General features: G+C 37.5%; 1 protein-coding gene across 3 annotated transcripts in view; it reads right to left on the reverse strand.

Moving 5' to 3' along the window:
* The window catches only part of CTBP1 (C-terminal binding protein 1), a 251,265-nt gene that overhangs the window by 177,955 nt on the left and 58,325 nt on the right, over positions 1 to 14,985 (reverse strand). The gene's annotated exons all lie outside the window — the stretch shown is intronic.

Raw genomic sequence — 14,985 nt, forward strand, 5'->3', positions numbered from 1 at the left:
ACTTGATGACCGCTGGTTATCACACTGAGAATGGAAACAGATATGCAAAGGTAATAGGCAAGGGGGTTTGGACACATTCGTGGGAAGCTGGAGTGCTGCTTTCTAACCTAGGGCTGAGGAGAGTATTTTAACTGCGACACTTTAATGAAAGTAGGTCAAAATCTTGCTTATTCCCAGAAAGGGATTTGATGTTCTGACTATCAATAGTGTAGAGTGCAATGCTGAGTCAGGTACTTTTTCAAGCATAGCTCATCAAGACGTCTGCAATGAAAAACGTTACTGCTCGCTACACCCACTTGCAGTTGGGTCCACATTACAGTCCACTGAGAACATCAGCAACTCCAGGCAAGTGCTGAACTGCTCCCTAAAAGCACGTGCTTTCAACTACAACAGCCCTCAGCCAGCCTCCCTGGTCTTTACAGGACGCCACACGTAGTCTGGATATCAGAAGTACGCAACCTTCAAATTAAATCAGAAAACCTAAGGATGCACAACTTAATTTTGTTAAAAGTTCTCATCTCCAAACCACGCTAGCTTTTTTAATTCTTGTTTCCCTCATCTGGCTGGTAGCAAACTCTGAAACAGTCAGAACACAGACAGGCCAGTCTCAATTTAGGCTCCAGCTACAAGACCAATAATCAATAAACTGTCAGCAATTTATAATTTAATTAAAATACCATGGACATTGCTGTGTCCCTGAAACATTAAGTTAGCATATTTTCTCCTTATTTTGAGACACAGTAAAGAAACATATGAAAATGAGAATCAGAAGAAAATAAAATGGCCAAAGAAAGTACCTGAAAGGAGATTTAAGAGTTTCCGCGTGACCTGATCTGGCCGACAGCTAGCCATGCTTATGTCAATTGCTACATAAAACATTTACAGTATTTTGTGGATACCGTGGTGTAGATACAGGTATCTTATTAAAAGTCCTGTAACTCTAATAAACATGTTTTCTACTATCACTTCTCAATTGCCTAATGCTGAATTCAGTGAATGACAACCTGGTTAATCATGCAATCATTAATTTTCTTCCACTTTATTTTCAACCAGTTAAATGCTTTTAGAGAAGATGTATTGTCATGTCATTTGGAAAAAAAAAAAAAAAAACCACAACCAAACTGAGGCAGATTATACCTCAGCTTCACAGAGACTAAGTTCTGAAAACATCCCATCTAGCACACAGTAAGTGCTTCTATCAAATTTTCTGCCATTTCAAAAAAATATGTTCATCTTAAACATTAATGGAACATCTTCAAATGGTGATTGTATCATAAAATAACCTTACTAACTGCTAAAGCCTCAAGTCTAGATATATTTTTCTCTTAGTAGCAGCTATGCTGACTCTCTACTTTCTGATAAAATCATATGATTAATTATTAAATAAACCTAGAATAAGAAAGCTCTAGCTTACCATTACCTTTTGGGAAGACCAAACGAAAAACATTATAGCAAGTAAAATAAAACTAGATTGGTGCCTCTGATATGAGCTAAATATTAAAAAGCATTTGTTAACACTTTGCAGACAACATTTAAAAACAAAAATTAGCATCACAGGTCATGACTGACAATGGAACAGGTCCAGCAGAACACTAAACCTATGCTTGAAAGTACCTGGTGCAAAGTCCTGGGCTTGGGTGCCATAAAAGACAAAATATTGACAATAATGTCAGCGTTTCTCTTGTTTCTTGAATGGTCATCAGTAGATGAACACTGCTTTTTTGGGGAAACTAACTCTCTTCTTCAAACTTATACTTTTGTACGAAAGAAATTTTTATTGTCTCACCCCATGATCCTTTAATGCTATTAGAAGGACATCATGTATTTAAAATGTAATTGATGAAAAGGAAATGCATGATTAATAGAAAACACAAAAAATATTATGCACGTATCAATAGGGAGAACAGCGTCATCCAGTTTTGGATGATTAGGCAAAATAGCTAGGCATTACTGCCAGTCTACAATACAGATTATAGCAGTAATGTCAAGGATATGACAATAGCTTGAACTTGCTTTTATCCGTAACTTCAGCTTTTTCTCCCTCCCCCTGCTCTGTCCTTCAGAGCCAAGGAATGTCTGCACAGAATTACTTCTCTACAAGTTTCCAGTTTTCAATATATTTAATTAAAATCTGGAAGTTTTAGCAAGTTTTTTCAAGCTAAATTGGTTTAAATCAATTTAGTCTTTCATATAGTAAAGTAGCCCAGCTAAATTAGACATGAATTTATAGACTTTCTGTAAGTCACGAACTCTGCTTCTACTGTTTTATAAAGTGTATACTTAAAAGACAATTTAAGGTTTACAAAAGCAATGGCATCTGTAAACCTGGCAACCTAAGTCAGGATCTGTCCCATGCTTCAGCTACATTTGAAAACTCCTAAAAAGACACAAAAAAGTGCACTCATACTGCAGAAGGAAGGGGGAAGTATCCAGCAGCCTTTTCAATTAACTGCTACTAACAAATCAACCTCCTATTATGCCGGATGTTAAGTATAGTTCAATTATAACGTCAAATTAGTGTAAATAAGATGTTCAACAGAAAATATACCTCTATGCTCCTATAAAGAAATGCTGATGAAACTCTGATTTCCATACTTCATGGCAGTTCTGATTTACAGAAATGTTGTAAACAGGAGATGCATTCCAGGAACCAGAGTGCCAGCTTTGATAAAACAAGCTCTGCGGTATGCAGGCATGAAAGAAAAACAGAAAGGGGAACAGGTACAAACTGCATCCAGACCAGAAAACTGCACAGGGACAAAAAAACCTGAACAGAAACAAACTCAGAGCAAATCAGAGGTTGTAGTATCTCCAAGACTAAGGAGAAAGGTGGCAGGAATACCATAACTACATATTTAAACTTTTTTTTTTTTTTCCCATAAAATACCTAATGTTACAAGTATATACAAATATAGATAAAAAATATTAGGTTGCATTTTCAAGTGATCTTTATTGTGCATGCATACTCACATATTCTTCAAAACTTCTTTAAAGTAACTGTAAAGTTACTACAAACAAGTACTCTAAAATTGGCTCTTGTCTGCGCTAACTGGGTTCAATTATCACAGTTATTAGTCCAAACTTTTCCTGTTAAATCAAGCATTCATAAGTGACTTGTATAGAATGAGGCTAAAGAAAGTACTTTTCTTTCTATGAACTCCGTCTTCCTACCTGAAAATCTTCTGTCAAATTTTATCAACACAGAAGCATAAACTTGCCTGTAAAACATTTAAAAGCAGTTTTAGAATTGCATACAATATAAAGCTTTTATCTGGAACAATCCAACAATCTTTGTTTAGGAAATATGTTTTCCAATTAGATGATTCCAGTTAGACTTACTATGAGGGTGGTGAGACACTGGCACAGGTTGCCCAGAGAAGCTGTAGATGCCCCATCCCTGGCAGTGTTGAAGGCCAGGCTGGATGGGGCTTGGTCTAGTGGAAGGGTTGGAACCAGATGGTCTTTAAGGTCCTTTCTAACCCAAACCATTCTATGATTCCATCATGTCAAAGAGGTGCAAGTCAGTCATGCTTCTGGAGCACTTCATGACTCAGGGAAGATCACAGCTTGTATTCAACCAGCCTCCACCACAACCAGTGGAGCTGACATGGAAACCCCACTGGTATTCATTTTGCAAAAGAGGAATCCACAACTTAGGGGCATGAGGGCTTTCCACATGGAACTCCAAAGTAGAGGGTGAAATATATAGCCTGTAGCATGGGTTTCCTCCAGTTAATCATGCACAAACAGAATGGGAGATGGTACAATCTACTCAACTTGACATACAAGTCTCGAGACTTGCTAGCTTTTGGAGACAAAAGCCAATGTCAGTAGAGATGGTTGGTTTAGAACACTTACTGTCTTCCCCGCTAAATCATGTCAATACCACAGTTTGCAAAAAGCTTTAAAACTTCTTCATCTAAAAGGACTATAATTGATCACTTGGTAAACAGCTAAATATTTTTAAACTGTTGTGGAAAACTATGATTTTAGGAATGTATTTGCAGGTGCTGCTATTCATAAAGGACTGATGCAATAAAAATCAAAGCAAATGAAATAGAGTTGAACATTAAAAATTTAACATTTATTGTTAATTGATTTCCAGTGGAAATCTGCTTGCATATCACTAAGCAAAATGAATGTATCACAAAGAATATTTTAAGATACATTAGAAAACAAGGAATGAAACAGAAATTATTTTATTTCCTCATTAGAAAGGATAACCTGAAAAACAAGGAAAAGGAGACTCATAACTGCAGAAAAAAGGCCACTAAAGACCACATTTGACTGCAAGACCACACTCTCCTCTTGCTTATATCACCAGATGCACTAGTGTTATTACCTCGGTAATAACAAAGCCTTTAAGGAGTTGCTCTAAAGGTTCTTTCATCTATTCCAGGATGCAGCCATACATTTGTTGATTACTGTAATCACAAGGAACCTATAAAGTAACTACTGATTTATGGTTAATAGATAAAAGGAAGCAACTGATTAAAAAAATTATTCATTGGATGTTTTCAGCTCTGGCATGAACTCCCTTTTGCTTTCATACATCAACATCCTGGACAAGGGGCAAAACATCTAATCATCTGACATTTTGGGAAATTCCACAGACTAACACCCAAAAATTAAAAAGGAAAGGATTTTGGAAACTTTAAGATCTTATTAACAACCACTTCAGAATTTCAGTGAAGGATTAGGACCCAAGAAAAGTTCAAACCAAGCTAGTGTATTTCAAAAACACTGCAATATCATTTCATTAAGATACAGCTAAGAGATAAGGGAAAAATGAAGAAAACATGGGTCCGGAGGCATGATACACTGGTCTTAGAAATACTTTATCAGGGCAAGTTTCTTATGAGACTAGAGGGGAGGAGGCAGGGACAAGAATAGTCCAGGCAGGGGCCCCACCTTGAAGAAACAGTTTTAAGTCTTCATCCACAAAATTATATACACAAAAGTACTGGAAACAGGGGAAAAAAAAAAACCAGCTCGAGTTTCCCTTCCTGAGTTAAGGCACTCATTACTGACCGCAGTTATCCCTTTTCTTTCTGGCTAAATGAATTGATCTTGCATTACCTGGAACACAGATAGCAGCAAACCACACAGAAAGGGTAACAAACCTCCCTTCAAAAAACTAAGCATCTGTGGACTGACAATGATCTAGAAGACAAAGTTTCCCTGTTCCCAGGCAGGCACTCTTAACTACTGAGGAGCCACCATTAAAACCAGTGCTGCTTTGCAGAAACAACTTTAAGACTCTCTGGGCTAGGGAGGGAATATGATTTGAGTTAGGTGATGGAAGGCACTTCCCTGGCCAAGGAATGACCAGGTGCCACTTCTTGTTTCTGTGTGTAACATCTGAGAACCTTTTGGACAGATTTTCAAAGGAAACCAGGCTTATGTAATTGTGTCTGTTCATCTACCCGTTGGGCCCTCCTTAATGAAATCCTTAACTCACTAACAAATTTCAAGCAAAAGCTGCCAGTAGTCTCAAAAAGAATTAAGTTCCTGCAAGTTTTATTAAGCAGGGGGGTGGGGGGAAGGCATCCAGATGAGAAGACAGACACAAATTAGAGGTCCTGCTTTGTGAAAGGCTGTAGTAGCACATTAGCAGCCATCCCTTCCATGACACCAGCCGGTCCCCAGACATGTCCTGACTTGCCAGCACACAGGCATCTCAGACCCAGCCACCTGTTGTCTTGTGAGAGCTGCTGGGACAGGAGGCACAGCGCATGAATTTCTCCAATAAAGCACCATCGTGCCTGCTATCTTTCTGCAAAATGGGGTCCAGCTGATTGATGCGTGTTGTATGTGATCACAGAAGGCCTGCTTGCTGTGCATCTGCCTCCAAAAGGGCTAATTCTGTTAGAGGATCCTGCCTTGTCCTAAGCGCAAACTGCACACTAAACTGCTCAAATCTGCCAGAGGAAAGAAAATGAGGATGATCTTAAGTTGTGTAAGGTACTTAAATTTCATCCGTAAAGTACAAAGGGATTTCAAGATGCTGATGATTTCAGATGGGCGTTGAAGTAGTGAGACACCTACCTTCCGCGTAACTCCTGACTTCGGGTGTCTGTATCCCCTGCAGATCCAGACTGAGGCATGTTGCTAGGCTGCCAACAACTGCCAGGCAACAAATCACAGCGTGCAGATTGAAGTCACGCTTACCATGCAACATATTGACCATGTTTTATTGTTAAGAAATCAATAATCTGCGTTGCCATAATCAAATGTAAGATACGGTCATATTTTTCCCGGGGGAAAAAAAAATAAGAATAAGACAAACTGTAAATCATTCTTATTGCCCTTCCAAAGTAAAACGTATATACCCATTCTTCAACCTGTTATAAAATCAAATTAATTTCAATATTAATGAACAAAGGCACTCACGTTGCACAAGATGTAATTAAGATTCCTACTACTTCTTTCTGAGCTCCTTCTATTCGTTGCCCCACCAAATTATTAAAACAAAGCAGTTACTATGGTAACTAATTCATTCTCTGCATTATTATATTGTTTCTAAACATCAGCATCTAGTCATTCTGACTTACATGCCCTAAATTCCAGCTTGAAATTCTAAACTTTTGTCTTGTTTGTCAGAAAAGGCCTTTGCAATCTATGCATTCATGCAGATAAGGATAGCCACAGTGCAGCTGCTTTTGTTTATTGCAAGAAGTAGTAACTGTTACTAAATTCTTTGAGTTTGATAAATTGATGTGCCTGCATGCAAGCGCAGAGCAGCACTCAGGGAACAAGGATGGGAGTTTGTGGAGTGCTACACAAAGAGGCAAACATGACCATCTGCAGGTTAGATAAACTAACAACAACAAAAAAAAATGGCTGGCAGATGTTGCGGAAACTAAGCAACACCTGCCTAAGTCATATCAGATACCCAGAAAAAAAACCACATGGGTATGACTGATGCAATCTTCAAGAAAGAAAGGAACAGCCGAAAACAAGACACAGTGATAAAATTGCCTGGGAAAAAGTTATATTAGCATTTATTAAAACTATTGCTTCAAATGTACACTCCTTGACAAAAAAAAAGACATTTATCAGGTGTTTAATTAACACTTAAATTATTTTTAATTACCTATTAACAGGAGTCATAGTCTAATTGTATTGGAGTGTCATGTAACACATGAGGAAACTTTCTGAAAAATACAAGTAGGATCAAAAGAATAAAGACTCTTTCCTCTTCATCTTTTGCTGTCCTGCTACCATTGCCTGTAATTTTTACTGGGTTTTTTGGTGTGTCTCCATTTAATTGGCAAAATTAGATGTTTGAATATTTAGTGGATAGGATGATACTTTGGAAAAATAAGCATCAGGAAAAGGAAACATCAGTAATTTTGAGCAGCTAATTTCTGGTTAAAAAAAAAAAAACCAAACACATCTACTCAAAGTCATAAGCAATTTAAATTTAATCTTCAAAGGAATGGAAGAAAGAAGGAACCTTCTTTCTTAAGCACCTGAGCAAGGTCACAAACCACTGCAGAGTTCTGGATCTACAGTGGTACCAATGGACACGCTTTTACCTGCTGCAAATTCCAGTTAGCATTTCACAGTTAGCAAAGCCTTGGTTTTTAAAGGGATTCCAAGAGTACTACAACAGCCCGCTGTTATTTATATCACAGTAACTCTGAAAGTCTCCCACTGACTGTTTTCTGTCAAAGGAAAATAAAAGGCACAAAGGCAGAGAAGCAACTTTTGTTTCCTAACCTACTATCTGACTTCAGAAGAGCTAAAAGATAAAACAGGTTTCTTGACTCCAAATGGCCTGTCCATCAGATCACGATGACTTTTCTGAGGAGGAGAGATCTCTCTGCAAGATACTTTTCCCCGGCAAAGCCTCCACGCAATTCCTCCTGTTTAAGGAGAGGCACCCTTCAAGTTCAGTACTGACCTCGTGGAACAAGGACACAAGGACGGAGCAGCAGATGCCTTCAGCACTGGAAGGCTGTCTCCTCTTTTATTTTCTTGTTTCCACTTGCATAATCACGCTCCCATCCTGACTGCACTAAGGGAGGAAACAAAATAAAATCCTTTTTTGCATCTCGGGCTGCACTTCCCTAAGGATGGGAACTGCTGCTATGAAAGCTGAACATGTCTGCTTTAATTAGATGACTACTTAAATTTTTCAGTATGTTTACCTAGACACTTAATCTTCGTACACTTCGGTTTTCCAGAGCACAGTTTAAAGCAATGTATAAATCTAGGGCTTCCAGAGCATCTTCCCTGACCCCAGGCAGAAATAAGTATATATTACCACCAAGTACTTAGACTTCTAAAGCTTTTAAAGGTTTTGCCAGGTACTCATCTGCACTGTATAAAAGCTAAATATCTAGTCTGAAAAGTTTTTTAAGTTCTCTGAAGATTATTCAGGAATTAGTGATGAGGTGTGGTTAAGTACTGGATTCTGATTCAAATATATATGATAATACAAATACAATGATTAACACCCTGTAAACCCAGTGTCGGGCTATATTGTTTACTGTATTTAACACTGTCTTTGACACTAACATTAAATAAAACTATTCTGACTTCATTATAGCAGTCAGAAGTAGTGTACTGGATATATCACAGCTGAATGTAGTGGCTGTCACAAGCAAGCAGTGTATTTTACTTCAAAATATCAATGAAAATGTATATACAGTTAAAGTATATAATGCTGAAAACCACAAAAATCACAGCTTCTCTTTAAAACATTTGAAACTTACATCAGTGGCCTGAAGGTTTCAGCAAAATTTAAAAATCTCATTGAGAGTCTTTCCTCGGTAGGGCTTTGCCCCCACCACCCCCCAGTTTTCTTGTTAAAATAATGCTTTTCATTAGCAGCTACTGTTCAGCATCATTTAGGGCAAAATGGGCTTTTAAGCTCATTTTCTTTTTATACAGTTTGCATTGTTAGTAGTAATACCTCTGGAACATTGTAGTAGCTTAAGTGCATGCAAATTCAAAAGCTGTTTAGGTAGCTCATAATGAAGATTCGAATTGCAAAAGCAGGTTTCTGCAACAATTCAAAAGAAAGCCAAAACCACCTTGCACCATAAATACTGAATAAAATATTAAGGATAAAAACAAAACCCAAGCATAAGCATGTGCATAAGCATTTCAACTATAACTGTAATGAGATAAAGAATGGTTTTGCATTGGGGTAAACATACCTCAAATATACAGATAACTTTCACTAATGTGCGGGAAGTGACAAATGATCTTGTTATGTGACAATTCACAGTAGTATCGTTTTCATTTTATTATTTCAAAGTCAACTTATCTTAGTCCTTAGAATAACCTCCCTGTTCTTTGAAGACAAGTCTTATATAACAGATTCAATATTTTACCTAATTCTTTATATTTCAAGCTCATACAAATATTTTCAAAGTACTTACAGGCAATACAAAAATAGTGTTAACTTGTTAAAACACCCTTGTACATCACACAAGAACTCACGCATTTTTATTTTAAGATACTTGTATCTTCAGGTAACTTTGTTTACTTCTAGGCTTTTCTGCTGGGGTTATTCATAGAAAACTCTGCTTGCTTAAACAGTTTCATTAGTTACAGTTGAAAGATTTGATGGCTGTTCCTCCAGAAAGGTTTTGGTATCTTTTACTACCTGGTTCCTAATTTATTTTATACTGGATTGTTAGGGAGAAAAGGAGTTTTCTCCAGGTCAAAATCCTTATTTATTTGCTGAAGGCACACTTCAGGTTAGAAAATCACATTTTTGTGAAGGTTAATTGTTACTTTATGAAGGAGCAACATTCACTTACGAAACAACAAATGATAAAATATTAGGAATCTTTTAGCTCCCTCTGCTGCCCTAATCCTTCAATAAGCCTTCTAAAGTCTGTCAAAAAGACACCAAGCAACTAGGCAGCCCATTAATCTCCTTTATAAAAAGACTTGGTATATTTAGCATGGCAAGCATTAAGATCAGCACGCAAAAAGAAAAGTCTATAAAGTACTAGGTGATTTACAATTGTCTGCATGTTTCATTATTTCCTTTCTTCCTTTGAGATCTGCAACAAGTGAGACAACCATGGATATTTTCAAATTTGGATGTCAGTTAATTGACAGCTTATTTTCCAAACAACTGGACATCTGCAATTCCCCTTTACATAAGAAAGAGATAAGTGTACTCACTGCCTGGAAACGTTTATTCCTCCTTTCTTTTATTTACACATCAACTTACATAGTACATACCAAGTTCAGTAAAAATCTTTTTTTAAATTCAGGGGAAACCCAAACATTGCCAAAGTAGGCCATCTCCCTCATTAATATGCAGAAAACTTCTCTTAACTGCTAATTTCACAACTGCAATGGGTCAAATCACAGTTTAAGCAAGCCAGATAGACCCCATCAGTGGTCATGAAATAACACTTGGTATTTGTCAGTTTGGTACTTTCCACTTGTTAAGAAGCCAAGCTCTCTATTACATGCACAAGCAGGTGGGGGGAAGAATCAGAAATGTATTTTTTAAACTAAGTCACTCTGCATTTCAAGATTTCTTCATACATTTGGAAAGAAGAAAACCAAATTCAATTCATAGCTGCATTCCTCCTGGAACCATCAGTGTAATACATCAGCTGTGAACTGAGGATTCATCTTATTAAATCACATGCGATGTAGCACCACAAGCAGAAAAAAGAAGTTTTAAAAAAACACAGATGTTTTCTTACAGGCAAAGAAACCCTAGACCATATTATTGAAAAGAAACTATTCTTTTTTCTTTTTTTTTTCTTTTGCATTTTTACTGTCCTTCAAAGAGCATAACACTTGGGTATTTGCCAGTATTCAGACCTTCCCAAAGAAAGGCTGCCCTTCATAAAAGCAAAAGATGAGAGATTTTATCTGAAATTTTAGAAATTCATCCCATTAATATGCACTTTCTTTTCCAATTTATGATCTTGACCGACTCTTCTTAGGTAATAAAGCAGCACTGTTAAAATAGCTAAAATACAATTCCAGGTTTTTTCTGAGCACTTTTAAAAAGAAAGAGGCAACCTGTGCATAAATAACAACCTTAAGATGTATACCAGTGCTGCATAAAAAGGAAAAGAAACTTGAAATGATTGTCGAGAAGCTCTAAGGTGTGCCAAGAAGCTTTTTGCTTCCTCAAAACCAGAACTAGAAAAACATAAGATCTGTCTGGAGGCATACAGGGTCTTCAGAGACTTCTTATACTTGCATACACTAGTCTTTGCTATAAATACCACATATGAGGTGCTCTGGAAAGAAATTTCTGCTTTCAAGCAATCATCAAACTGGAAAAGTCACTCTCACAATTTTGCAGTTACATTTCCAGTATTGTGCTGTAGTTTAATCCCTAATACCTGTGTAAACAAGCAAGAACTGTAAGAGGAAACACCCTTTTCCTCCTCCCAGTTTCACCAATGTCCCTAAGCTCTCCCCTTTAAATAGTTTTCTACATCTTGGCAACCCACTAAAAGCAGTGGCTGACTGAGCACTATATATTATACGATGTAATGTATTTAGAGAAAATTCACTGTGTTCATCGAGCCCAATTACAGATGATTCAAACAAAGTAAAATTTTCTTTGGACTGCAGCCACCTTCTGTTGCCTTCCTAGTTCATCTATTAGCTCCCAGCAAATTCAACAGAGGTCAGAAACCCCCAAGGTAACTTCCAAGCTATGGTCAGTAAAACAGACACACATCTAATTAAAGATTCCTAGAATATAAGCAAATACACAGCATTGTTTACAGTTTTGTTACAATATAAAGTACAATAATACCTTAATTAGAGATAACAACTTTTCAAAATGCCAAAAACATTTAGAATTTTTCAAATTACCCACAAAATGAACACGTTTTATTTTTGCACTGTGACACTTCCAACTGTTCTGCCAAATGTATACTATTATAATTACGCTTTGCAATCACCAGCATCAGTAGAGAGGGGGACAAAGAACAATATCATCAGTAACTAATTAATGTTTCACATGCCTTGATACTATTTATCTTCAAGGGGAAAATGCTAAATGTTATTTTATAAATTTGTGAAGTGAATTTAATGTCAGCATCTCAGAGTGCCTAGAATCATGCCTTTATGCTTACGTGTAATTCACAGCTACTGGTAGAAGTTAGAGATTAGCATTTAATATCTGGCTTCTTCAACAGACAGTCTTCAATGGGAGACCTCTGAAATGTGCACGAAAACATAACTGCAAGCTTTAGGATTAGCAGCAAATACTGTTTCATATTATAGAAATCACTGAAGGGAATCATAGGTACCTCAGACAAAATTACTTCCTCAGCTACATTAAAAGACAACTAATTGCTCCCGAAGTAATAGAATCTGGGGTTTTTTCTGCATTGAGTATCAACTGAAATTTAGTACTACTACTACCGCACTATTGTTAACTCACAAGGTAATAGTAAATCCAATGATGCCTGTTCAATTTGTTGCTTAATTTGCATGATTAGTTACTATAAGGAAGTGTGCAAACTACCTGAAGCCACAGGAAAGCAGTTCAACTCAAATAATATTGTACATGCAGTTATCTAACTTACAAGGGCATTTGTGGTAATCTATTAAACTCCACAGAAAAAGCTGTGTGCAGCCCTGCTCACAGGCTCCCAACACAAGCATCTTGTGAATCAGGCCCATACCACTAATTTTTCAGAAACTGAATTTCAACTCATTATCATCCCCTCCTCAAACAGGAATACGAACAGTAACAAAATGCTGTATGTGACCACCACACCACCAGTGTCTCTTTATGGATATAACAACGTATTAATGTCTGCCCATCACAAGTTTTTATGTTAAACAATTTATGAAAAAACATTAGTTAGTAATAGTAAATTACTGTATCCTGTTTTTAAGTGGAACATGCAATAAAAGGAAACTTATCTTAAAAATAATTCTTTTGTGAGGGAAAAGGTTAAGAGAAGCTATACACAAACTGATGAACAAAAAAGCTGACTGACAAGATAAACCACCTTTAATAGCTATACAGCTCATTACACTTCCTGAGCTTTGTAAAACATTACACATAGTTCAAAAATATGAAATACTTAGGTTGTGTTATGGAAGGCACATATATCACAGAACAACTCTGTACATTTATATTCAAACCTGAACAGGACCATATGTAAGGAAAAGCCTTTTCAAAACAAACCACTCCCCTAATTTTTATCCAGCTTGACACAGTTGCAGCGAGAGTGATTTAAAAATATCAGCCAGAGATGTGTTTACAAACCTCAAAGAACATTTGAGCACACAGACACTCAAAGAGCAGAATACAGCTTGGACACTAAAGAGCCAAATTAGATTCCTGTAACCATAAAATTTCAAGCATTTTTCCATATCCATTGTTTCACCGCCTCTCCTCTTGATCATCTTCTGTCTGGTCTTCCCACTATATTTTTCCAACATGGCTATTTGTCTAGCATATCGAAAATGGGATTAGGAAGCAGAGGTGACTAAAAAAACTTTTCTCCTACATTATTTTTCAACTGGATCAATTCCCTATACTGCATGGCTGCACAGATTTTACCATATGATGCAGTGAATTGTGCAGGGCTGGGAAAAATAAGCCAGACAAAAGGCGTTGATTAAACAGCATCACCAGATGTGAACACGGAGCCTGGGGGAAGCTATTTTAAACCATCACAGTGGCTAATGGTCTGTCACCTCTCTCCCTGACAACATTCCTTGCCACATCATCACAGACTGTTTTCTTCTTAAGTTGTCCTGTTGATCAATATAACAAACCCAAAAGGAGGCTGCAGTTCCACAAAGTGGGTTGAGCAGATCTAACTGCTGGCTGCCATCAAAAGGGACAGGTTTCTCCGTCCTCCTCAAAATTTGCCAATTTGGGTGACTAACACAGGCAAAAAAAAAAAAAAAAAGGCAGCTAACATTCTGCATTTTTTTATTGAGGCGTCGGATCCAGAGACCCAAAGATGAGGACCTGAGACTGGCAGCACTGCACCAGGAGGCTCCTAGGTCATTTCCATCTGATCTGACTGCAGTGCTGCCCAAAAAAGAGGGACAGCCTTCCCAAATTCCCCATCCTCGGCTGCCAGATCCCCATTTCTCTGAGCTGGAATTAGTCTCCAGTGAGCCAACCGAACTGACCACTTGGCCAACCAGTCTAGGTGGGACACAATATCAGTTTGGACCTGACAATCATGAGCAGGCTTGGCTGGTTTTAGAAGAGACTAACAAGGAGATTAATCATCTAAACCAAATGTGGAACTGCACGCTTTGATGCTTTGAAGAAATGCCTTTCTCTGGCTATGTCAGGGTAAGTGGTGCCAGCACCCCTCGTTGATCCTTTCCAACTGCCTTCCTTTAATGCAACTGCTTTGTCAGCTGAACGGTGACCTGGACTGAGGAATTTACCTAAATGGAAAATATTCCAACAAAATTTTTATTTATAGTATGAGTCATCTTCTTAATCTAGCTCGTTATATGGTTACACTCATATTGGCGCAAAGAAAGGGGAAAACACAAGGACAGAAATCAGCTGCCAGGGACTGCTTACACCAACACAGCTGCTAGGAAAAAAAAAGTCTCAAGACCAATGCATGGAAGAGCAAATGTTTCAGCTGCAGTTCACCGCTTCAGTATTAGGCATGCTGTAGAGACCATGTGCCCAGGAGTCTGTACACTTTCTCCCATCACATCAAAATGGGTTAGTAAAGAAATTAACTATTCCCTTGCCTTTTAAGGAGAAGCTAACATTCCAATATAAAAATTAATTTAGCCCAAGTAATGCAAGTATACTCTTAAAAATAGAGTTCCCTATTCCCTCAAACTGCTTTCACACCAACCCTAAAAGCAAATCAACAAAGAATACCTGGAACATACAACTTGGTCATTTGTGTCTTAAGGTAAAATGACTAACCAAACTGATTACACTCCTTTCACTACAATTCAGACTATTTTTGCTAATAATCATTAAAGTTTGGGGGTCTTTGGGACTTTTTTTGTGTTTTCTTTTAA

This window comes from Falco punctatus (genome assembly GCF_963210335.1).
Source record: "Falco punctatus genome assembly, chromosome: 1".
In the NCBI taxonomy this organism is placed as follows: domain Eukaryota; kingdom Metazoa; phylum Chordata; class Aves; order Falconiformes; family Falconidae; genus Falco; species Falco punctatus.